This window comes from Euprymna scolopes, chromosome 7, assembly GCF_053919585.1.
Source record: "Euprymna scolopes isolate OS-2025 chromosome 7, ASM5391958v1, whole genome shotgun sequence".
Taxonomy (NCBI): Eukaryota; Metazoa; Mollusca; class Cephalopoda; order Sepiida; family Sepiolidae; genus Euprymna; species Euprymna scolopes.
The window spans coordinates 16,027,165-16,054,146 of NC_136488.1; the positions used below are offsets into that span (position 1 = coordinate 16,027,165).

Below are 26,982 nucleotides of genomic sequence, written 5' to 3' on the forward strand. Positions count from 1 at the left end.
TTGCTCATCCCTGACAAGAGATCACTTGTACTTAAGATTGAAGTTTTTCTGCTTAAAGGCAAATGAATATATGCTTACAGCTAACTATATCATGTTGAAATACCAGTTCTGATCAGATCACTAAAGTTAAGCAACAGTGAGCTTGGCTAGGCTGAGATATGCGACCGTTTATTATGAATACCAGGTGTCAAAAGTTTAGAATTGGGAGTGATATTAAGGTTACTTTTTCTAGTATCATTAGGAATGTTCTGAATCCATTTTTAGCCGCCATAAACTATGAGTGAAGTAATAGAGTAGAATAGACTCCCAAACCTTAGTAGAGCAAAGAGTCCAAGAAAAGGAAAGCTTCCAAATCATACCACTCTGGACCCGGAAAAATATGGTTACAGATTGTGTGGCTCTCACTTCACTATGGAGTGCTTATTGATACAATCACCCTTTCAGAATGTATCCATTGTTTCATGAGTCAAGAGGGAGCCAAGTATATTCAATATGATCGTGCTTATATAAACCAAACTATTACTTTTATACATTCTGAAAATCATTTTCTGTTATACTCAAAATATCTTTTTAGGACATTTTGAAGCATACCTCTTTATTTAAAGAAATAATGGCCTGAAGCCTGAACATTAGAACAACAATGGATAATTAATTATATAATCAACCTTCATAAAGTGGGGCCAAACATATAAATTCATACCAGTAGCCCAGAATACTGCAGATATATAATCAGCTCAATAGAAGAATAGATAGATCCTCTAAAGCAAAAGTAGATTAAATAGTGGGGAAAATGAAATTTATAAATTAATATGAGTTCATTTACATGTTCAAAGAAATCAAAATAAAAACAACCAAAGATAGTGTACGATCATTTCAGAGACAATATCAAGTTTGTTTGAATATAGTCTCCTCATTATCAGAAAGAAGGGAAGTTTGATACCAAATTAATGATTAGTTAGCAGTATTAAAAGGATTTGCTTTCCAGATCAAATCGATGGATAACTTATTTTGGTGTCTTAAAGATATAACTTAATTGTTGAAGAATACTTCCAGACGGCAGTGGAATGGAGTTGTAAATAAATGGTAATATTTAATGCTAGTAAGACTAAACTGCTCTCCTTTAACAATCAAGACGTCTTTCCAATCACTGATATCCATGACAAATAACACAGTATCTGAGAATCCTTATTTCAAACTCCTTGGCTTAATATTCACGGGTAATATAAATTGGAACAAATACATTGTGAAGGCTGCTGCAAGGAAGGTGGGTTTCCTCTATCGTGCTAGAAGACTACTCCCACCTGAGAGTATCCTCTACAAGGCCACCATTCACTCCTGCATGGAGTATTGTTGTCACATCTGGGCTGGTGATTTACCACTAGTCTCTCTCTCTTGGATAGGGTCCAAAAAAGAATCTTCAATCTAATAGGTCCCAATTTGTCTACTATGCTCCAACCTCTGTCCTATCACTACAATGTTGCACTTGTGCCTCCTTGACGTACATATCCCCAACAAACCCACTTAACAACAAAATCATACCCCTTCACTGTTGAGGTGCCTAAATGAACAAAAGGTTTCTACTCTAATAGTTTATCCTTTCGAACATCTGGACTTTGGAATTCCCTTCCTGCTACCTGCTTCTCTGACTGTACTGATAAGCAGAAGTTTAAATGGAACGCAAACCAACATCTTATTAATCTTTTCTAAGCATGGTCCCAAATAGTAACCCCTTGCGTCCAAGTGGCGATATATGCTTTGTTAGGGGGTGAACGTGAGGGTAAACGTGACTAAAAACAATATACAATCAAAAGGGTTTTGAAACATCGTTAATTGCCTTGTGTGTGTGTGTGTGTGTAATTATGATTATTAATCATTCGAAAACCCAAACATGTAGTTAATTCACACTCATTACTTTTTATATATACAAACACCTGAATTTTCATTCTATTACATCGTACAAGAGTTTTGTTGAATAGCAGATTACTAAACAACTCCTCAGAGACAAATGGGTGTTCCTAAAAAAAATGTTAGAAAGTATATTATATGGAATGGAAAAAGGATTTGGAGAGAAAAAAAAAGTTACAAGGAAATGGAGATATGTAAAGTTTGCAAAAGCATTAAAAAAACACTACTTAGTGTAGTGTCTATAGGCACCAACCCTAAAACATAATTAAATTCAAAACACGTGCGGGGAAACGTGTTAGGCCGCCATATTAGTTATATATATATATATAACTATATATATAAAATTTAAAAAAAAAACGTTTAAATCAACTTTATGAGAGTGAAAAATCTTAGTAAACATGGATATTACATTTCAAGTAAATTTCTTTTGTTAACTTTTATTCATTACTAACAAGACATATTGTCATGAAGAGGGAACAGCCCAAGTAAGGAGTTGTTCAGCGAGTATGTTCTTTGATATGACAGGTGCCCGTTCGAAATGAATGTTTTTGTTTAGAGCACGATACTTGACTTTTGCATTTTAAAATAAATTAATAAAATCAACAGTAGGTTCTCTACAGTGCAATATAGACTACAATATATTGTGGACTAAATCACTATGGGGAGGCATGTGAAGCTTCTTTCTGGTGCACCATGATGGGTCCTCAACTAGAGCAGGCAATCCATCAATTTGATTGAAAAATGGCCGATTTCACTGATAATATTGAAGTGTGAAACATTCGATGATTATCATTCAATTCCGGGTAACGTCAGGTTTTCTTACTAGTGTGTATATATATATATATATATATATATATATATATAGTAGTTGGATTGATTATAAATAGATTATAAAATTATGACAATCAAAATTTTAAATATTGTAATTAAAATCTAAATGTTGAGTTTCAGAACTTGATTCTAGTATATAAACTTTTTATCAATAATTAATACAAATTTTAGCTACTGAATTAAAATATGAAAGCTCTGTTAAACATAACCATTGAGCTTATTTTTATTGGACGGATTTAATATATCAATTTCTTAATAAATACATTTTATATTATTTGATATTCTAGAAATTGTAACATAGCGCTGATATGCAGATCTAAATGCATGAGAAGTGACGTCACCGGTGGGGGAGGACTATAAAAAAATAGAAAGACAAAAATCCTTTGAGTGACGAGATAACGTTCGAGATCTCGTAAAAGACGTGGAGAATGTTCTAGATCACGTGGGTGACGTTACGGCCGTAATGACAAGGAAATGAATGACAAAAAAACGAAAAAGCAAGTTAGGGTTATCTAGTCTTTATCTTTATGACTGAAACTGCACATACTGTGTGTTGGTCCGCGGACAACGTTACAAAATGGCTTAAGTTCTTTTAAATTCTTTAATTTAAACTTTTCCTTTATATATATATATATATCGAGTTTTGACCGTCTATGAATAAGTCAAACGATCATCTCGAACGAATTTTAAAGAAAATGCACAGCTTTGGGCAATATGCCAAGTCTTACTGTTTTGAAATTTAAATCATGAAAGTCAATAATAATACGTGAGAAATGATCCAACTAGTTTTAATACTTTAAGACGGTAATAATAAAACATTAAATTCTCTTAATATTCCGAGAATATCAATACATCTCAATGACACTTCAGCATTTAAATTTAGAAGTACAACTCTCAAGTGCTCGTCTACATGCACACACAGATACATACATATCTATGTAATCACATATATGTATAATTAAACATATGCATATATACATGCACATATATACACCCTCCCCCACATACATACATTATATATGTATAATTAAACACATGCATATACACACACACACACACACATATATACTCCCACACAATTATATATATATATATATATATATATATAAAGCTGTGTGTGTGTGTGTGTGGTCACAAATAGGCTCCTATATGGTTGACTATTTTAAAAAACTGATTACATATAATGATAGAAGATGTACCGAGACACCGGAATTGCTATGTTTGATCTGGCAGAACAGTAGTTCACTAAAATTGTGGGGTCTACATTCGCGCCTGGTCCACAAAATATGGAAATAAAAAATTTAAACATAAAAAAAAAAACGTTTACAAGTGTTTTTGATATAGATGTACATAATAATACTTCGATGAGTATGTTTTAACTTAAATAGGGATGGTATAATAAAATTGTGGGGTCTGCGTTCGCGCCTGGCATCCATAGAATGGAAATAGGCACAAATTTTAATAAAGACTTTTCATATCTATCTGCGTAAGTATACTTTGATAATTATGTTTCAGTTTGAAGAAATATGGTATAATAAAATTATGGGGTGTTCGTTTGCACATGACCTCCATAGAATGGAAATATGTCACAAAGTTTAACAAGGTTTTTTTGGTATAGATCTACAGAATATTGTGATAAGTGTTTCAGTGTGAACAGGTATGGTATAATAAATTATGGGGTTTATCTATTTTATTTTTACTTTCATCATATTTTGCTTTGGTTTTGATACCCCCAAATTCGAAGCTATCTCTTTACAACCCTTCCTTTTCATAACCTATCATACTTTAATAAATCAGAGTCAATTTTCTGTAGGCTTTTTTTGAACCCAGTCAACGACGGGTACTTTTGCTAGTATATATATATATATATATATATATATATATTGTACTCACACACACACACACACACACAATGTCAGGTGACGAAAGGCGTTGTGAAAATAACTGTAACAATTGTTTCATTGAAGAAAAAGTCGAGAAGAATCTATAAATCAATAACACCACCTAAAAATCAATCAATCTTTGTTTTAATTCATTTATGAACAACGTCGTCATTATTGCACGTTTGTTTCTTCAATCTGTAATATTTTTTTTGTTTTCTAAGATACCAAGGTCACTTGGTGCTGTTTTAACATTAAAACCTGTTTTGTTTTTGTTTGTTTTTAAAAAATTAATTTGAAGATTTTCCATCTGTGCTCTCTAGCAGGTGCCATTACTATTTAAAAAAAATTCAAATCTCGTGATTAAAGTGTGATGAGAAATTTAAATCTCTTCCATCTATTACCTCCACATCTCTTGCCATTGCCTGAGTACTAGGCATTCATGAGGACCCCTATTTACTTTAACCTCCAGGCTTGAGCACCCTACAGCCATTTTTTAAAAATTAATTTCTATAGTTTGCAAGTCACAACAAAGAATAACATCATTATAAAATTCGTTGACACAAAATTCATCTTACCGTTAAATTCCTTGTCAAATTTTACTTTAGAAAAGTTATTTGATGTTGATATGGTGTTTTGTTTTCAATTGCATCCTCAGATAAACATAGACGTCCCATTGATTTTAGAGATTATTTGTTTTGTTGCGTTAGCATTATTTCCTGCTTTAAAAACTGACTAGCAGGAAGACCCGACATTTACCGGGATTGATTAAGGATCAATAAATATTCTACACTCCTAAGACTTTTATTGTTACAACAATCAGTGAAATCGACCATTTTTCAATCAAATCGATTGATTGCTTGCTCTAGTCAGGGACCCACCATGGTGACCAGAAGGAAGCTTCAAATCCCTCCCCACAGTGACTTAATCCGCAATACATTGTAGTCTACATTGCACTGTAGAGAACCTACAGTTGATTTTATAAAATTATTTTTATATATAATGGCTTGAATTAAAGTTATAAATGCAAAAGTCAAGTATAATTGTGCTTTAAACAGAAACATTCATTTCAAGTGTGCCACAGTATTATCAAAGAACCTACAGTTGATTTTATATATTAGGATCTTCATGTTTGTGTGATAAAACTTCTCAAATACATTTGTGATGTTAAGCTGTATGAGCGTGTTAACCAGACTGTTCTTTCTTTAATCATATTTTTTCGGTTATCGTTTCCTGATATTTATCAGAAACATTCCAATACAGAGCCTATCTATAAACACTCTTAGACATAAAATACATTTGTGTGAAATTAAAAAAAAAAACAACTGTTCCAACCGTTTTGGAGTACATAGAGAATGAACTCACACACACAGATACCCACATAAGTAAAGAGCCTTTTATATATAAGTAGGGGTTTAAATTTGACAAACTAATATTTAAACTGAATGATATAACAGCAAAGCCTCACTTGCTATTTATTAATGGTACAGGAAATCAAATAACAAAATATTAGTGCAATATTATTTGAAAAAAAAATAGATCTAAAAATTAACTTTTTTATGTATAGAAAAGGTTTTTGTCAAACAAAACAAATACAACAGACACATCCTTAACTCGACCAGACAAAAAATAATAATATTATTATACATTTCGTGTCTGTATCTATATATAAAGAAACGAAATCTTCTTCATTTAAAATTCTGCATGTTGATACAAGAATCAGGAATGAAAGAGGGAGTTCCAAAGGCTAACAATTTGGAACGTAGATAATAGACCTAATAAAGTTGTAACGAGCTATAGATAAGAGACATAATAAGGATGTAACGAGCTATGTTTAATATTGGAGTCTGTTATATTAAATAATGCAGATATATCAGGTCAGTGCAAAAAACATTTTTATTTTTGTAATTTATTTCATACAGATTGTTATTACTTATCGTATCACCATGATTCATATACAGTGACACGCATAAATATTGGATACATGTTATTTTCTGTTATAACTGGTTTATATTTGGTAAATAATATCTCGTAAAGTTGTTTTAGCTGTATGTGGAAGGAAAATTAAAAACTCATGGTTGAATCTATTTTTTTTTTTTTTATCAAAGTTCAAAACTACCTCATTCAAGAGTATTGGATGCGTCAATTTAATATTTTTTTTTATGTCGCCTCTGTTTTGTTTCACTGCTTTCTACAGTTGGTCACAAGTTTTTCACACTGATTAACTATTATTTTACCCCATTCTTCCTTGTATAATTCCTCTAATTGCTTGCTATTTTGTAGATTCCACTTATAAATTTTTAACCATCAAAGTATTCCACATATTCTTAATTGGATTCAAGTCAGGAGACTGACTTGGCTAATTGAGAGTACTAATACCATTATTTTCAAACCATTCCTTTGTAAGTTTTGTGATATATTTGCGATCATTATCGTGTTGAAACATGAAATTCCGACCATGTTCTAAAGAAGTTGCTGATTTCTGAAGGTTCTTTTTTAGAATCTTTCTCTACATGCTACCATTCATTCTAACATGGATAACTTGTAACTCACCAATGCTCTTGGATGCAAAGCATCCGAATATTAGTATGGAACCACCCTCAAACTTAACAGTGGAGATGGTATTGTGTTTCTTGAAGGCAGTGCATTCCTTACAAATAGTTCAACTTTATTTTATCTGACCAGATTACCTTTTCCAAAAACTGCATAACTTTTTCATAAGTTTCAACAAACTTTAATCGATCTTTGACATGCTGGTTTTCAGTAAAGACACTTTTCTTGGTGATCTTGAATATTTGTACCAAAAAGATCTCTACTAATGGTATCCTTACATTAATTCCAGCAGCCTCAAGATCAGCTTTAATTTCAGAACGAGTAATGAAGAGCGTTTTATTTGCATATTTCTGCTGATCCATCTTGAAGTACTCTCGTTTATTTTTCTCGGTCTTTCAATTCTTGGAAGGTTTGCTGTACTGTCGCCATACTTCTTATACTTTCTGATGATATTTCCTACTGTACTTAGTGTTAGATTAATTTCTTTGCTAATTTTTCGGTAACATTGTCATCCTTTGTGATGTTCAATGATTCTGTCTCACATATATCTGAATAATTCTTTAGTTTCTGCCATTTTTAATCCTTGAATTGCAGAACGCACATCAGTCAGATGATTAGTAGCACTATCTTGCATACAATTGTGTGCTTCTCTGATTGGTCAGAGATATCATTACAATACTATCAAAAATTTGAATATTTAAAATCTTTTAAAATACAAAGTTTTGATTAGAAATGTATTGAATATGAGTACATCTGGGTCCTTCCTCTTTACAATATTATAATTGTCTGGTTAAGCTATAAATGCCGAATGCTAGACGCTGGAAGGTAGGCAAGCCTCCCACAAAGAATTCCTACTTAGACTATAAACATTCGTTCAGTAAGGCGACTCATTAGATTATTATTTAAAGTTTAGCAAAGCCCACTCAGTTACTTCAAACGAATATATCGCTTTTTTGTGGGACATACGACTTTTAAATTTTATTTTTTATTAGACTTCATGAATTAAATATGTCTATAATTGCACAAATCTTGTTATTAAATATTCAGTATGATCAATTCCTCCCTTGCAATAATGGTATTCTCCAAATGTTTTGGCCGATGTAATTTCCAATCTCCTTCAAATGTATTTTGTTAAACTCCGGAATCTGTATGGTTGGTTTCGTTTGGTTGATTCTGTTTAACAGCATATCAACCATTTTTGTGGTATTTAATGACAAATTCAGTAATAATAAAAAAAGTATGCTTCAAGTTCTTTATAATTTCAAATATTTATTCATGGTGTTTAGTTTCGTTGTTTCATAGAATAAAATTGTTGCTTTTGTTTTTGACTTTGTAGAATATGATTTAATTTTGCAAATGGATAAAAATAACAATAACATCAATGTTTGGTGCATTTTAAGTCAGGAAGCCAGTATCTTCAGATGCCTTAACAGGTATTATCATTCCGGACCAATAGGGGCCTACTTCACAAGATTTCCAGTTACGGTATAACTGGAAATGTTTTCTCCATTATTAAATCATTTCTCTCTGATAGGCTCATAAGAGTAGTGATTGATGAGCAGAAATCAGAGGCCCAGTGTATTAATGCTGGAGTCCCCCAGGGGTCCATCCTGGGCCCAACTCTCTTCCTGATCTACATCAATGATTTCTCAAAACACATACTTAAATCATTCGTTGACATCTATGCTGATGACACGACCATCTATGGCAACACATCAAAGGCCGTAAATGACAAAGTTCTCTCTGATTCTCTCTCCTCTGATCTTGAGTGTGTGGTACAGTGGGGGAAGAGGTGGCTGGTTACTTTTAATGCATTTAAAACCAAGCTCCTATCTTTACATCATCATCGCTCTGATCCCCATCTAGCATCAATTGAAATGGATGGCTCTTGTCTTGAGGAGGCTCCATGTTTTGACAAGCTTCTGGGATTGACCTTTACTCCTGATCTGAAATGGAACATGTACATCAAGTCTGTTGCCAAGGTCGCTGGAAAAATGGTAGGATCCTTCTACCGCTCCAGAAGATATCTCACTCCTGATGCAATTCTCTATCTATATAAAAGCCAAGTATGTCCAAGGATGGAGTACTACTGCCACATCTGGGCAGGAGCTGCTAAAAATAGCCTATCCTGCCTTGACAGAGTACAAAATAGATTTTGTGACTTAGTGGGTGATGCCCTTTTCTCTTCCCTGTAACCTCTCTCCCATAGAAGAGACGTTGCAAGCCTGTGTTTGTTTTATTGTTATTTCCATGGCAAGTGCTCGTCTGAGCTCCATTCTCTGGTGTCCCTCGCCAATCTTTCAGGATAAACACCCGTCTAACTGAAACCATTGTCAATAATTTTCCCCACTCTTTATCTGTGCCAAAATCAAAACGTAGATTCTGTGAGCAAAGCTTCTTTCTCAGAAGTGCACGCCTGTGGAACTCTCTTCCGTTTGCCTGTTTCCCACCTGACTACAACTTGGAGATTTTCAAGTTCAACATAAACAAATTCCTGATGAACCGCCCCCTTAAGTAAGACAGTTTATCAAATCTCAAATACTAACGATTACTACGATACTATCCCATTGATTACTGTACATGCAATAATCCTTATCCCCGAGTGGCTTCTGGGCCTTGATACGTGGTGACTACCATGTTAAAAAAAAAAAAAAAGAAAAGAAAAAAACTTAGGAGCAATGGTAACTATGGGGCAACTCCACATACCCCACAGTCCCCAAATGGGGCCTCACCACTGAAGGTCATTTAAGGTTATACCCAGGACTGAAATCTGCACAGAATTTAAACCCGAATTGTTTATTTAATCCATGAGAGTAGCATGTTCTTATTCCATCAGCCATAATCAGTCTTAATTTGCAATTGTATTCTTAGTATCACCCAAACCGAGGATTGAACCCTTAATCTTCAGAAGAATGTCACTTAAAACTAAATATTACTTATTACTTTATCCATTATACTATAGGTTCTTGCAGAAGAGTATAAATATTTTGATTATTTTATTTGTGTGGTCTGAACACTTCATGTATGTATGGATTAGTATAATGGACACTGAAGGAGACTTTAGAATTAGTTAAAGTGAGTTAAAATCTGACCAAATATATTAGGTTTAGTTATATACTTTGAGTAAAGTAGCAAGCCCCCCCCCCACCTAAAGAGATAGCACTTTGCATTCAATGAATAGTTTACAATATAGGAGAATAGAAAGTGGATTTTGGGTTCATTTTCAACAGCTGCGTAACTCTCGCTTTTCTTTTAATCCTCACCTTTCATGAGCAATTTTTTTGACACAGGGGGAAGAATTGGTGTTTTCTGGGTTGAAATATATTTCATCTAACACTTATTGTTTAACCTTGAAGTAATATTTTTTTCGCTGCTTATATCAAGTGGCTTCATGCCTTGTCTGGAGTGATTTTCATAAAAAAAAAACAGTAGAAATTTTGTTAGCACTTTAAATGTAAAACTCTTTTCCAAGCCTAAAAGCTCATAAAGCTGATGCTCTAACCCTAACCAAATTCCGTTACAAAATGCGAGTCAATAATCAATATTTTTTTTTTTTGATAGCACTTTATAAGAGAGTAGACTTAAATTTTTTTGGCTGCCTTTGCTTTCACCCTATTTTGTCCTTTAGTTTTTTAAGTGGTGTTTCTGACAATGGAGAAAGAATTGCTGTTTTCTGGGTCATCTATATTTTTGAGTAGGTGCTTAATAAAGATTTCAAATCCTCTGATTATCATTCATCTGTCAATCTATCTCATTAATCCTTATTATCGAGTTTTTTTGTTTTTTTACCTGAGTGTTTTTTTTTTATCTTAATAAATGGTAACATATTAAGAAAAACATTTAAAAGAAAAAAAAAAGGGTGGAGTTTTTTTTTTTTTTATTCCAATGCAGTCATTCAAAGTAAGCCAACATTCACTCACAACATTTTAGCTTTTACATCGATGCTTGGTAGCATATCATATTAGAATCCTCTTTGTGGCCTTATATGGCAGATGTTCTACGTCTCTAAAGTTATGATACCTTCCTCTAAGGAAAGGAATGCTTATTTTATCAAATGTTGATGCTTGAAAGCATTGCATAATTTCGCATATGCATTTATGTTATGAAGTGAGCTGATATACCTATATCTGGAATGATGGACTTGCCCACAGACTATTAATATTCTTACAACTAACACGTTATGATATAGTGATTTGTAGCAATTATGGCCCCAAAATCATGACGTATGATTCTGTAACATATTTCTGCTAATACTCTTTTTGTTAACAGTGTTTATTTTGATTATCACCCCACGGCCCCTAAATGGGGTTTCACCACTGAATGGCTACAACAATTTATACACTAACACAATCTTTGTACGAATGTTTATCTCTGCATTTGACATCATTCCTGAAGACACCTTGTTCTTGGTAAATATTAGGATAACTTGGCTGTACTTGAAAGAGTGAACAGTTAAAGAACAAAAAAGTCTTCAAGACATTCGGCCAATGAATTTAACTGACATTTTACGCAGACAAAGCCAGACGGCCATGTTAATTCAGTTTTCATTTCCAGTGTAGGAGCAAAAGGTGAAATCCATTATGTCAGAAGGCCGTCGGCTAATAATGTACAATGTATAATGCTGTCGGGTATTTGCGGAAGACAAAACAATTACGGGACAATGATTTCCGGATAACTCATAATCAAGTGCCTGAGTATTTCAGTGAAACATAATAATATGCCAGTTCGATATCGAGCAGGTGGCACAATGCTCAATTCAGAATTCATGTTCAGCTGAGTAATAGTTTGATCTTTGAAACGATATATATTGAAGTTTTAAAGGAGTTATGCTCTCATAGTTGCTCTAGGGGTGCACAGAGAGTTGTAAACACTTTTATTGTCTTCCCCAGTAAAATTTACAGAATACACTTTCAGATCGTATGTACATCCTCTAAACTTTCTAGAGGAAACGCAAAACATTCCATACATATAGACATTGAATTTATATATATATATATATATATATATATATATATCTATATATATATATATATATATATATGATTAGTTCATTTAATCACATAAATATACGAAGATACAATTTTATGCTTAAATTTTTCGGTATTTACTTCAACAGTACTCAATATATAGGTAGAGCTAGCTAGTTATGAAATAGAGCATAGACACACATGGCGTTAAAGTGAGACTTACAGTCGGAGTCAGGGTTCATGTCTCTAAATTAAGAACTATGAAACCTTTATTTTAAAGAGCTTAATTGCCATACATATTTTCATAACTTACTATAAATATATATATATATATATATATATATATATATATATATATATATATATATATATTAAGTTTGTTTTTGAAATATCATTACTTTCAATGTATACCGTTTTCGTTTAACTGGTCTAGATTGTTATTTTAAAACCAGTCACCATTAATTTTGAGTTAAGTTCAATGTATCTACTTAATAGGTGCAGAGCATATATAGTGTAAAATTTTGTTGAAAATTGAAAGACTCACGTTTTCTTTTTATAACCATCGCTTATTTCCTGGATTTTTTTTCCATTACAGCTGTTTCATTAGTGGGTAGGCAATTTTATGATTTATGTTTCCATAAAAATATCCTGTCCCTACCAACTTCTTCAGATGTTTAGCCATTAGATTTTTACAACAATGGTAATAAACGACTTGAGTTAAAAGAAAGAAAAGCCGAGTCGGATTTATTTGTTTTTGTTTGTTCCTTTTTAACAGTGCCAAACGGTGTGGGGGTCCGAGAGAGGTTTGAACTGTAACGAACGGCCACGATACATTCCATCGATACCTTCGGTTTCATGCAAACACTATAAGCTCAACATATAAGGTTAAACATACCAAATGTAACCGATTGATTAGCCAACGTTTGTTTTTCCAATGCATTTGTGCGATTATAGGTAACGATGAAAGCTCAATGGAATGTATAGTGTCGGTTGAACATATACGCTCTTGTACAAGTAATTGAGCACTTGTTAATTTTTTTTCCTATAATAGTGAATTACACTGTATGTCTTCCAGGAGATCAGAACAACATCGGTACCATCGGTTTAAAATCCAAAATAAAGGAGACCAATATCCGGTCACCTATGTCAGACTCTCTTCAGCCTCTATTTATATTTGTCTCCTCAGAAATGGCGTCTCATTAAGCTTTTTGCTTTGGATTTGAAAGCGACGGTACCAATGTTTTTATGATCTTCTGAAACACATATATAAATGAATATTATACTCTTATTTTGAAATTTTCTTAATCAAGCTCTCTAATGAGGTCCTCTGCCACTAACCTCTCACACATACACACACATATATATATATATATATATATATATATATATATATATAGCAGGCCGCCCGGCATTGCCCGGTCATAAAATATGCTTAAAGATGATTAATGAAGAGTTTGTATTTATTATTATACTAGCGAGGGGTACCCGGCGTTGGCCGGGTGTTTAGAGATGTGGGGGGGGGGGTAAAAAAAAGTAAGTATGAGGATCGAACCTGAACCGTTGAGGCAAAGTTGTAAATTAAAGTATGAAAAAAAAAATAAACGTACGACGTTAACCATTGCCCCACCGCGAGATGCTAACGGAAACATGTTTGAATTTATTTAATTATTTGGATTTGGCAGGTGCCCGTTTTAATGAGTTAATGAGATCAAGTTTGACTGCGAAATAGTATTCATTTACTGCTGAAGCTTCCCTCCCCCAAGATGTTATAGGAAAAAGACTAACCCACATGCGGCGAGCGACAAATATTGAATATTTATCTTCCCGAAATCGAGCAAATTAAATAGACAGTCGAGCTTCGTTGTTAACTGTGAGATATTACGATTTATATGTGATATAAAAAGTTTTAAAAAGTTGTGAAGCGAGCGACCGCTTCTCTGAAAAAAGCCTTTTGTTGATATACAGAAAAAGCGAACACACATACATAATACATTTTCGCTTTTATATATATAGATTATATTGGACCCAAGTAATGATTTAAAAAGATTAAAAAAAAAAAAATACTTGCGCGCCACCACCGAGAATCAAAACCAAAACGTTTAGCTTATTGTTATACCGACCGTTCTAACACAAGGGAAATTACACCGGTTCTCACTACATATAGTGCCAGTAGTACTTTCACTGATTGAAGAAGCGATAGTAATACAACTGACTAGCTGCGTGCAAACCAGTTATACCCGTTTTCTACCTTTGTACTTGTGATGTTAAATACACATCCCTTAAACCTCGACTTGATTTTCTTCTTTTACATGACACAACACTTATGATTTACTTTTTCCTTTGACGTTAATGCCTGAGCTATGAAGACACGTTTGCTGCAAGGCTAAAAATTAAAACATGAACCAATAGCTATCACGTTAAGCATGTATATTTGTAATACCATCGTTCGACCATCACCTGGCAAATTCCATTTTTTTTTTTAATTTTCACACTTTTGCACCGATTTTTCCCGGCTAAAACCCAAATATAAAATTTTGCAAGGGTTTGAATACCCTATATATTAAATTTCATGTCTCTAGATCAAAAATTGATAGGAGTTTCGGAGGTAAAATTTTTTAAATAAATATATATATACATACATAAATGTATATAGAAATAGGTTTGCGTTTACTACGAGGGGTTTGCAATAAGTAATGCCTCTGGCCCACTTCCAGTTGTCTGATCTAGCTGAAATTTTGCCTGTGCAATGATTTATATCTCTATGGGTTATGTAGCAAATTAAGCTCTGAAGTAATTGTGGTTTCTGTTTTACAGGTGTTTAAACTGAGTCAGGTGTGAAATGGAGTCTGTTGAATGTCAAGCAGTGATCCGGTTTTTGTATTTGAAAGGACGTACACCACAGGGGACTTTTGATGAAATGAAAGAAACCTATGGTGATAATGCCCCATCATATGACCTTGTAAAACGCTGGCATTGTAAATTCAAACATGACCGGAAGTCTGTGGAAACAGCTCCCAGACCTGGTCGCCCCCCCCTTCTGCCATTGATGATGTCTGTCAAGTTGAGGCTGCCATTTTAGAAGATCGGCGCATTACTATTCGCCAAATAAACCCAAGATGTCAAGATTAGTACAGGGTCTGTGGAAACTATCATTCATGACCATTTGCATATGCATAAGGTGTCTGCCAGATGGATTCCCAGGTTGCTCACACCATTCCAGAAGCGAGAATGCGTCGAGTGCTCGAGGATGAATTTGGAGATGTGCCAAGAAGATGAGTCAAAGTTTTTCAAAAGAATAATTACACAGGATGAAATCTGGGTCCATCACTATGATCAAGAGACCAAAGTCCAGTCAATGCAGTAGAAGCCCTTGGACTCACCACCTCCAAAGAAGGCAAGGGTGCAGCCCTCTGCTGACAAGGTCATGCTCACAGTTTTCTGGGACCAGGATGGAGTAGTGATGACAGATTTCCTGGCAAAATGTACCACAATTACAGGAGCCTATTATGCTTCACTTTTGAGGAAATTAAGGGAAGCTATCAAAATCAAGAGGCGAGCAAGATCAGCAAAGGTACCCTCCTCCTGCAGGACAACGCTCCTGTCCACAACTCGCATGTTGCCAGATCAGAAGCACGGACGTATGGTTATGAAATCCTTCCCTATCCTCCCTACTCTCCTGACCTTGCACCCTCTGACTTTCACCTCTTCCCAGCCATGAAGTTGTTTTTGAAAAGAAAGCATTTCCCAGATGATGCAGCCTTGATTTCTGAAGTCACGTCGTGGATGGAGGATCAACCTGGGGTGTCTTACAAAAATGGTCTCCAGAGCTGCATCAAACGATGGGAGAAATGCATAACTCTGGGTGGTTCCTATGTAGAGAAAGACTAATAACTGTGCCAAGTTTCGTTGCTCTACTACTATGGGAAGTGGGTCAGGGGCATTACTTATTGCACGCCCCTTGTATAACCTTTTCACGCAAATATTATGTAAGTATAAATCATGTAGAATATCTGCATGAATATAATTACACGTAATGGATAACTAAAGATGATTATCCCAGAAGAAAACCGAAAAAACTAGATGGAAATTAATTAAAATGAATGTTTAAAAGAAATATGCAAATTAGCTAGATCTTTTGTAAATGCATGCAATTCCACGCTCCACATATAACAAAGTTGTATTTTCTTTTTAAATAAATAGAAAAAGTGTTTTTGATATGAATATCAATACATAAAAAAAAAATAATTATAGGTGTATAGATGTGTGTTTTGGGAAAATCCTTCTTTTTCAATTATATTTCAGTCTTTGAGTATACCAATCCTTTTTGTTTAGACGCTCAATATATGTTAAATATAAGAACAGAGCATATATAAATGAATAACATTATAGATACATTCCAAGATCTAAAGTTTTATTTATCTTAACAATCAGTTCTTGCAAAAAATCAAAACTTCAGTACATTTTTACAGACATAGAACAATCTTTACGTAGAACAATCATTATTTTTGTGTTAATCTTGAATTTTTCCTTACATATACTCAGACAAAAAAGAAATAAGCATGACCATAAAATGTTGGAAATAAAGCATGAAACATTCACATCATGTGTTTATTTAGATTGCCATCTTTGCATCGAGACTGCATCACCTAGATATACTTTGTGTATATTTTTTTGCACTTCCTTATATTGACTACTTACACTTATGCTCTGCGTTACTTCTTTGTAGTTCCTGTATCCACGTGATCTATATATCTATAAAAGTGAGAATGTGTGTGCATGAGACTAACTCTTGACGAATTTTTGATCTACAGACTTGAAATTTAGTATATAGGTTATTCAGACACGCAGAAAACTTTTTAATTGGGTTTCATCCAGAAAAAAGGGCTGCTAAGGGGTCAAAATTGAAAAATATGTGGAGGTCATCAGATTTTTATCCGTTATGCACTGAGACTAAAGTTGCTTTCAGGAACGCCAGCAACCACTGTAAAAGAGTAATAAAAAAATGCAAGAGAGCTATATGCCCAGTCTGTTAAATCTAAAGTAGCTGATCAGCAGCTTGATTCCCACCAATTTTGGCAAATAACAAATAGGATCCTGAACAGAAGCATGCATTCTATCCCAACCATTATCAATGGACCAGAGGTCATCTCGTCAACATCAGACAAGGCCAAACTATTTGTCAAGAACTTTGCAGCTAATTCTACCCTATGCGACAAAGGCCATCAACTCCCCATATTTCCTCCTATAAGACAAAACACACTAGGTAATATACAAATATCTGTGCGTGAGGTCGCCAAGCTAATCAAGAACCTAGATTCCAGTAAAGCAACTGGCCCTGACGGCATCCCAATTATAGTGTTAAAAAAGCTTCAACCAAAACTTGCTCCCATACTTACGAAACTATTTAAGCGCTGCCTTAAGGAGAAGTGCTTTCCGACTCCCTGGAAGACCTCATCAGTTTGCCCTGTATTTAAGAATTCAGGTGATAAGTCCTCTCCCTTTCAGTACAGACCTATAAGTCCCTTGTGTGTCATGAGTAAGCTGCTGAAATCCATATTAAATAGGGAAGTAGTCAACCCTCTCAGCAGAAATAACCTCCTTAGTGATACGCAATATGGTTTCCGTTCTGCAAGATCTACCGCAGATGTGCTAATGGTTATATTTCATAAGATTAGTGAATCTCTTGACAAAGGCTACCTTTCTAGGGCAATTGCTCTTGACATAACAAAGGCCAATGACAAGGTATGGCATAAAGGCCTACTTCACAAGATTTCCAGCTACAGTATAACTGGAAATGTTTTCTCAATCATTAAATCATTTCTCTCTAATAGGCTCATAAGAGTAGTGGTCGATGGACAGAAATCAGAGGCCTGCAGTATTAATGCTGGAGTCCCTCAGGGGGTCCATCCTGGGCCCAACTCTCTTCCTGATCTATATCAATGATCTCCCTAAACACATACTTAAATCATTCGTTGACATCTATGCTGATGACACGACCATCTATGGCAACACATCAAAGGCTGTAAATGACAAAGTTCTCTCTGATTCTCTCTCCTCTGATCTCGAGTGTGTAGTTCAGTGGAGGAAGACGTGGCTGGTTACCTTTAATGCATCTAAAACCAATCTCCTATCTTTACACCATCAACGCTCTGATCCCCATCTGGCATCAATTGAAATGGATGGCTCTCGCCTAGGTGAAGCTCAATGTTTTGACAAGCTTCTGGGCTTGACCTTTACTCCTGATATGAAATGGAACACGTACATCAAGTCTGTTGCCAGGGTCGCTGGAAAGATGGTGCGTTCCTTCTACCACTCCAAAAGATATCTCACTACTGATGCAATTCTCTATCTATACAAAAGCCAAGTACGTCCAAGGATGGAATACTGCTGCCATATCTGGGCAGGAGCTGCTAAAAATAGCCTATCCTGCCTTGACAGAGTACAAAATTGGCTTAGTGGGGGATGCCCTTTTCTCTACCTTGCAACCTCTCTCCCACAGAAGAGACGTTGCGAGCCTGTCTTTGTTTTACCGTTATTTCCATGGCAAGTGCTTGTCTGAGTTCCAATCTCTGGTCCCCCCTCGCCAATCTTTTACGAAAAACACCCGTCTAGCTGAATCCACTGTCAAAAATTTTCCCCACTCTCTATCTGTGCCTAAATCAAAACGTAGATTCCATGAACACAGCTTCTTTCTTAGAACAGCACGCCAGTAGAACTCTGTTCCGTCTGCCTGTTTCCCACCTGACTACAACTTGGATGTCTTCAAGTCCAACGTAAACAAGTTCCTGATGAGCTGCCCCTTAAGTAGATGCTTTATGACATCTCAACACTAACGTACAACGTATTGTACATGCAATAACCCTAATCCCTGAGTGGCTTCCGGGCCTTGATTCACATTATGTTAAGAATAAGTAGATTTAAAAACACTTTTTAAAGTCGTGTCATGCTGGCTTAATGGTTATCGTACTTGACTCACTGTCTTTAGGTTTTGGTTTCGATCTCAGATCGAGTGTTTTTTTTACTTACAAGAAATGAACTGTTTTGAAAAAACATAATACTCGTATGCACATGTCTCAGTTTCTTTTCATTTTTTTTTAAGGAATTTAATGTTACGTTTAATACCTATGGTATTTCTGTTTATAATAAACTAGCCGAGGTGCCTGACGTTGCCCAGGTGTTTGGAGGTGCATGTAAAGCAAAAAAAAAAAAAAAAAAGTGGTAGTAGGCAGGCAGGCTGAAGTCCATACCACAAAGGCGGAAAAGAACATGTAAAAAAAAACCCCCCAAAAAACATGCCGTCTTTACCGTTGCGTCTATCGCCAAACAGGAAGTGGCAAAGGTTTAAATTAAAGCTAGTCAATCGAAAAGAGGGGATGACTTTCGAAAATACTGGCAAAAAAAGCGACCCTTCCTGTAGAAAAGTACCCAGTTGAGGGTGAAAGAATGAATGTTTTCAGACAATTTTTCAATATTTATCGTCTGAAGGGTCGAGCTTCAAAACGATATCACGAAAATCCGTCGCCTCTGTCAAAAGTTTTAGACAGAAATACAAACATACATACATTTAAACTGACAGGTGAGATTTATATTATAGATAAGAATTCTGCATTAGTTAAAATATATTAATGCGTATTTTACGACCGGGCAGCGCCGGGCGGCCTGCTAGTGTGTGTGTGTATATATATATATATATAGTGTGAAGGTTACATAACCGTTTCCTAAGTGAATGGGATAACAGTAATGTAAAGAATTTGATGAGTGCCTCAAATACAAAGATGGATAAAATGCATTAATGAACTCAATAAAGAATCTGTTATGATAAACCGGTTCTCTGCTGTAATGGCATTGAATGACACCTTGGAAAACAAGTGGATAAGAAGATTATCTAACTGAATGACTGAGATGATTATCTTTCATGTGAAATGGATCAAAAAAGATGGAACCTTCTTACACTCTATGGAAATGGATCGGGGGAAACTTTATATCATAGAGCTTTACAGGGTGATCCATCTTAAGTTGGTGGGGAAAAAAAGCAGAGTTTTTCAAAATCTGAAAACATTATATGTTAAAAGAACAAAGCGAAACAAGAACGGATTCCTTGTTAAGACACATCCATTTAATCTGCGCGTTTAGCGATGAAAATGCTGTTTTCAACTTAAGTGTAACAGACCAAATAAAGGGCTATTTCAAATTTAGCGTCCATTATTTTGTACTTTAGTCCTTCCTTTTCATAATCGATGTTTCTGACAGAGGAGGAAGAATTCCTTTTTTCTGGGTTGGAGTCTATCTCACGTTTATCATTGCCTGGTTTTTGACATAGCAGTAGCATTTTTCCTGGCTCCTTACAACAAATGGCTACATGTCGTGTCTAAAGCAACTTTCATAAAATAAATGAAAAAGGCATGACAGACCAAAGAATATGTGATTTTCAACTCCTATTTCAAATTAAGAAAAGTTATTTTTAACTTAAGCATGACAGATCAAAGTAAATGCTATTTCAAACTAAAGCATGACAGACGAAAGAAAATTCTGTTTCAAGCTTAAGCATGGCAGATGAAAGAAAATTCTATTTCAAACTAAATTAAGATAAATTCTCTCAGCGATGTGTAGCTGTATCTAATAACATGTTTATATGTATTTGTTGATCCCCTTTTGTCTCATATGACAGATGCTCGAATTAGATTTTCTTAAAATGGTTGACAATGAAAATACTATAAAAACGGACCTAAAAAAAATAATATTTTAGAGAAATAAGCTCAAAGAAATTATGTTATTTTACACACAAATATAACATTTGAGGTTGTTTGCATAAAAACAAAAAAAAAATTAAGATTTTGTGTCTCTATCTTCAATGCTATCTCATCAATGCTTAATTCTCTACATTGTTTGGAATGCAGAGACACAAAATCTTAATTTCAGCAAAACCCCAAAAAGTTCAAATTGAAATCTAAAAAAAAAAAAATAAAATAAAAAATAAAAATAAAAACGATGCATAAATTTGGGCATTTAAAGAAAGGGTCAAGTTTGGCATGATTAAAAAGCGATTTAATTAAATTCTAACTTTAGAACAAATCTGAAATACTGAATTAAAAGATTGACATTTTCAGGATCAAGGTCAATTTTTTCAAGCAAAACGATTATTCAATTCTATTTTTCCCCATTTATTTCAAATTGGCATTAGTCTCTAATTGCTTCCTTCCCACAAAAACTTAGGAACAAGATCAGTTTTTATGTGTGGATATCCAACTGCTCAAATTGTAGACGTCTGGATTGAAACAAAAATAAAAATTGACCCAGTAGAACAGGATCTTTCTTCTGATCAAGAATAGATACTACACTTTGTTTGATTCTGTTCTTCCAATCTTAAGCTTGAACTATCTGTTTACCTTCAGGGTAAAATGATAAGATTGTTACCCTAGAAAAAAATGACATGATTTCATTTCTGCTTAATGAAATCGGTTTTCTTTTTTGGTTGCAGATCATCTACTAATTGACCAGTTGTGTACAAATCCCAAAAGCGATAGCAGCCTTCTATCATGTCTGAAAGTGACAAAATGTTCAACAAGTGAGATCGGAAATGCACCACTGTACAGCTTATGCTGTCTACTGATTTAAGTTATGACAACAGGACCATTGCCATCACCTTCAAAATACAAATCCGGATAAAAGGGACGTACCAAGGGTGATAAAAACAAAGTTTTCAGCCACAGTTATGGTCTTTGGTGTGGTTTCAAGTGAGGGCCATCATCATGCCACCTCACATCTTCAAAGTCAGCTTGAAAATCAACACCAAAGTGTGCCTGGATGTGCTGAAAAGTGTGGTGATTTCCTGGTGCAATCAGGTGGCCGCAGGCAGGCCCTAGCAGCCCACAAATCTAAAGAAACTCAGGCTTGGCTTCAGAAGGAGTGCTATAACTTTGTACCGTTCTCTTACAGAGGTTTGAGCTTGGTTCATAGTGTGTAACCTATTGCATTTGAGATATTTTTTGGATTGTGGAGACGAGTGGAGTTTCTCAACCACCTTGCTCTATTAATGAATGCTCACATTTTCTATTGATTTATTATAGCAAATATTTTTCTTGACTTATTGCGAATATAAGGTTTTGAAGAAGACTCATGAATTTTTCATGAAATTTAAATCCGCATATTTTGTCAAATGATGAATGTGTTTATTGAATAAATTTGCATTAAATAAAAAAAAAAATTTTTTCAAATAATAATAACAGCCTCAGACTGTTTTGATGTCAAGTTCCAAACATGTTTGGCTAAAAGAAACATCATTTTGGGTGAAAAACAACAAAGATGGCAATTGTTAAGATGCATCTTAATCTACATGTTTAGCAATGAAAGCGCCATTTCAAATATTAACATCAAATCTTTACAAATTTATTGAGTAAACATTTTTCACAGTCGGCAGATAATGCTCTGCGCAGATAATGAATGTCTGTCGCATCATTTCACTGCAGATGTGTCAGTGCACCTGTAGAAAATCCAATGTCCGTCAGTTGGTCTGTCACACTTCTGTTTGAAAGAGCATTTTTGCTAATCAGTCACACTTCAGTTTAAATTAGCACTTTTATAGGTCTGCCATGCTTAAGTTTGAAATAGAATTTTTATTCGTTTGCCAGACTTCAGTTATAAATAGTATTTTCTTCTGTCAATTTTCAGTTTTATTTTCAATTTTCATTAGATGTTCAGTTTGCAATGGCATTTCTTCATGGTTGAGATGGTATTTCCGTCTGTCACACTTAACTTTGAAATAGCATTTTCCCTAGTCCGTCACAATTCACTTTGAAATTGCATTTATATTGCGCAGATTACACGTATACTTTTGAAGAATTTCAATTCTTGTTTACTTGAATCACGTTCTATCAGAACAAAACAAAATGTCAGAAAATAAAACAAAACAAGAAAATAGCCATAAAAAAACTGGCCATTATCTGTGAGATGCAGCGAATAAAGCGGTCGTCTAACAAAAAAACTAATTTGGATTATTCATGAAACTTCGTATGTCACAACAGCTCAAATGTCGTTTACATTGAATTTCAGTAAACATCTAAGAACACAATAACAACAAAAAAAACCCAAAAACAATTTTCATTCGTGCAAGAAATCGTATATATCTCTTGATTAGATTTGTCAATAATATAATCATTTCAGTAAATAAACATCCGGCCATGAAGACACAGCAGATGTTGCATAAATATTCAAAGGTTAATTTTTTTTTCCTGTTTTGACGATGCAGCAACGAGAAAAGTAAATCATTTGGGTTATTTAATGCAAATGTACATTATTTATTGAGCACTAATATAAGGTTTTATCGATAACAGAGAGAGGGGTTAGGTTCATACCTTTCAAAAAAGTATTATAATACAAGTAAATTTAACAAATAAAGTTGAATTAAGTCTGAATGAAGCTCCCTCCCCCAATGACTGCTATAAACCAGCTTGCAATGCTTGTCATCTCATATGGTTTTAGTATTATTGACTGGCTTCAATGCAATATCAATAGGCTAGATACGAAGACCAAAAAACTACTAACCTTACATGAAATAAAATACTGAATCCAATGTATGGACAGGATATACTTATCACAAAAAGAAGGGGGTCTCAGTTTCACTGAAATAAACCATGCATGTCGAGCCACCATAATAAGCATGGAGCAGTACATCAAAAGCTAAATAGATCTGACAATGGAAATGGTAAGGGATCACCATGAATGTCTACCCCAACAAACCTCAATAACAAAGCTTGCGAAAACTTTGGGGGTATTATACTGGAAAATACTGCCAAGGTATATGATGAACCAGCAACACAAATTGCAAGGACTAAAAACCAGTACTTTTCAAAAGTGTTCAATACTTGTGTAGAGCTTATAAATAAATAAAATTATGTAAACATTGTAAAGTCTATGGCAACTGATCAACGTTTCAACATTTCCATCTTGCTGTCAGATTTATTTGGAATTCTGACGACATGGAAATGCTGATTCCTACTAATGTTTGCGGTAGCCTAGTGGTTCGGGTCCTTGCTAATGAAGCCAGACATGACTTCTGTTGCCGGGGTTCGAGTCTCTCGACTGGTGTTAATCGTGACAACCTGCACTGACGATTCCCGAAAGGATGAAAGACCAGTGTCTGTAGGTATTTAATAATTATTATAGTAAATAATATATATATATATATATATATATATATATATATATATATATATATATATTATGTATGTGTGTGTTGGAACGATTAATCGGGAATTGTAAAAATCAAAACTTTTAGGAGTATCAGAATCGGAAAACTTTAGTGCCAATTTTCTGATGCCAAAGTGATTCTTTTGTCTTTTTTATTTGATTTTCTTTAACTCTTCCACTGATGGTAGAAATGATAAAATAATAGATATTTATTGATTTTAAACTACCAGTGAAACTAAAATATATAGATCATTTCCCACAAGTGTATTTGTACACTTGAGAAAATATCTGCATATTCAACATATGGTAATCGGGAATAACTTTATTGTTAAATATTTAGGGATTTATACAGAATCGGAATTGGAATCGGAAATTAAATACAGAATCAGTAATTGTATCAGAATCTGGAAAAATATTGGAATCGTCCTATCACATATATATATATATATATATATATATATATATATATATAATATAAAGCTGTGTGTGTGTGTGTGTGTGTGTGGTTACGAATAGGCTCCTATATGTTTGACTATTTTAAAAAACTGATTACATATAATGATAGAAGATGTATAGAGACACAGGAATGGGTATGTTTGATCTGGCAGAACAGTGGTTCATTAAAATTGTGGGGTCTGCGTTCGCGCCTGGTCCACAAAATATGGAAATAAAAAATTTAAAAATTAAAAAAAAAACGCGTACAAGTGTTTTTGATATAGATGTACATAAGAATACTTTGATAAGTCTGTTTTAACTTAAATAGGGATGGTATAATAAAATTAAGGTCTGCGTTCGCGCGTGGCTTCCATAGAATGGAAATAGGCACAAACTTTAATAAAGACTTTTCATATCTATCTGCGTAAGTATACTTTGATAATTATGTTTTAGTTTGAAGAAATATGGTATAATAAAATTATGGGGTGTTCGTTCGTGCCTGACCTCCATAGAATGGAAATATGTCAGAAAGTTTAACAAGGTTTTTTTAATATAGATCCACAGAATATTGTGATAAGTGTTTCAGTGTGAACAGGTATGGTATAATAAATTATGGGGTTTATCTATTTTATTTTTACTTTCATCATATTTTGCTTTGGTTTTAATACCCCCAAATTCGAAGCTATCACTTTACAACCCTTCCTTTTCATAACCTATCATACTTTCATAAATCAGAGTCCATTTTCTGTAGGCTGTTTTTGAACCCAGTCAACGACGGGTATTTTTGCTAGTACATACTACCATGGATGCCCGGCGTTGCCCAGGTGTTTGAAGGTGTGTGTTGAGCAAAAAAAAAAAATGGTAGTAGGAAGGCAGGCTTGAACCCGTACTGCGAAGGAGGAAAAGAATGTGAAAAAAAAGTGACGTCTTTGCTGTTACGACTACCGCCAAACCGAAAGTAACAAAGGTTTAAATTAAGGCTAGACAATCGAAAAGAGGGGATGACTTTCGAAAATATCAGCGAAAAAAGCCACCCCTCCCTGTAGAAAAGTGCCCAGTTGAGGGTGAATAAATTAATGTTTTTAGCCAATTTTTCGGTATTTGTCGTCTGAAGGGTCAAGCTTAAAACGATACTGATGTTGTGAAAATCCGTCACCTCTGTCGAAAGTTTTAGGCAGGCATGCAAACATACATGCATACATACATTTATATATTGGTAGCTCAAATTTTCGACCCAAACTGATTAAAAAGCTTGCCCTATCTCTGAATACACTATATGTCAAATTTCAAATGTTTAGACTAGAAATTGTCTGAGTAATTTGGTAGAAACAGCAGAGGTAAATTCTTTTTAACTTTGACCCTATTATGACTCCTTAACATTTATTATTTTAGGCTCACATCAAGTTATTAAGTTAGATCCATATCCAAAGAACCTATATCTAAAATTTCAATTGTTTATACCCAAAATTGTCCGAGGAGTTTGGTAGAGTTCTCAAAGGTCAAATCGTTGAACTTTGACCCCTTAATCGCCAAATTTCTGTCAGAAAACATATTAGAAAGATTTTCCCAAATCTCAATACCCTGTATATCAAATTCCGAGTCTGTAGAGTTATTGCGTAGGGAAATATACACAGACACTTTCACTTTTATATATATACTAGCATTTCAGCCTGGCGTTGCCCGGGTGTTTGAAGGTGTATGTTGAGCAAAAAAAAAAAAAAAAAAAAGCGGTCAATTTTTTAAAATTTGACCCCTATTATGACCCCTTAACATTGTTTTGGGTTTAAATCAAGTTATTAAGTTAGATCCATGTCCAAGAAACCCATATCTAAAATTTCAATTGTTTAGACCCAAAATTGTCGGAGGAGTTTGGGAAGAGTTTTTAAAAGTCAAATCGTTGAACTTTGACCCCTTAACAGCCAAATTTGTGGCTGGAAACCAATTACAAAGATTTTACCAAATCTCAGTACCGTGTCTATCAAATTTCGAGTCTGTAGACTTAAAGTTAACAGAGTTATTGCGTAGGGAAATGTAGACACAGAGACACACACAGAGACACTTTCACTTTATATATATATATATATATATATATATATATATATATATATAAACAATTTAATATTAATATGTAGGAAATATTGAAATGATGATGTTTACACACTTAGCAAGTTTTATTAAATCATCAGGTGTTTAAACAAGGAATATAATCAAATGATATTTGATCC

General features: G+C 34.3%; 1 protein-coding gene across 4 annotated transcripts in view; it reads right to left on the reverse strand.

Annotated features, from left to right (window-relative positions):
• LOC145279615 (rho GTPase-activating protein 100F-like) overlaps window positions 1-26,982 on the reverse strand; it is a 395,691-nt gene that overhangs the window by 265,407 nt on the left and 103,302 nt on the right. The window lies entirely within an intron of this gene.